We start from the raw sequence: 504 nt of genomic DNA on the forward strand, positions 1-504 counted from the left end.
AAGACGAACACAGACGACGAGAGAGAGGATAACGCAAAGATGTAGGGATTAAAGATAAGATAAGAGATAATGATACACCGATATACATATAATATACTTTAATATAATAAGATATAGATCTATTATTAGATATAATATATTTGATATTGTTTAGTGAGTAGAGAGAGAGAAGTGAAGAAAGGGGTGTTAGTATGGATAGGTATGGAAATTTTTTTGTTCTACGAGAAATATCAGACACAACAGCATACAACACCAAGACGACGTTCGCCAGATGACGCGCGCATATCACGCATCTGCAAAGTGGTCGGCCGGGCGTTAATAAATGATACAGTAGAAACGGTATGTAAAGTGACACCCTTCTTTATAAAACCACGAACTTTAAATGAAAAAGAAAGAATGCCAGATCAGGTTATTCATTCAAGAAGTGTGAAGTATTTTGCTTTTTTTTTTTTTGTAAACAGCTGTTGCTTGTTTGTCTCGATAATGGGTGTGTGTGAGTGGGAA

This window comes from Penaeus monodon, chromosome 25 (genome assembly GCF_015228065.2).
Source record: "Penaeus monodon isolate SGIC_2016 chromosome 25, NSTDA_Pmon_1, whole genome shotgun sequence".
In the NCBI taxonomy this organism is placed as follows: domain Eukaryota; kingdom Metazoa; phylum Arthropoda; class Malacostraca; order Decapoda; family Penaeidae; genus Penaeus; species Penaeus monodon.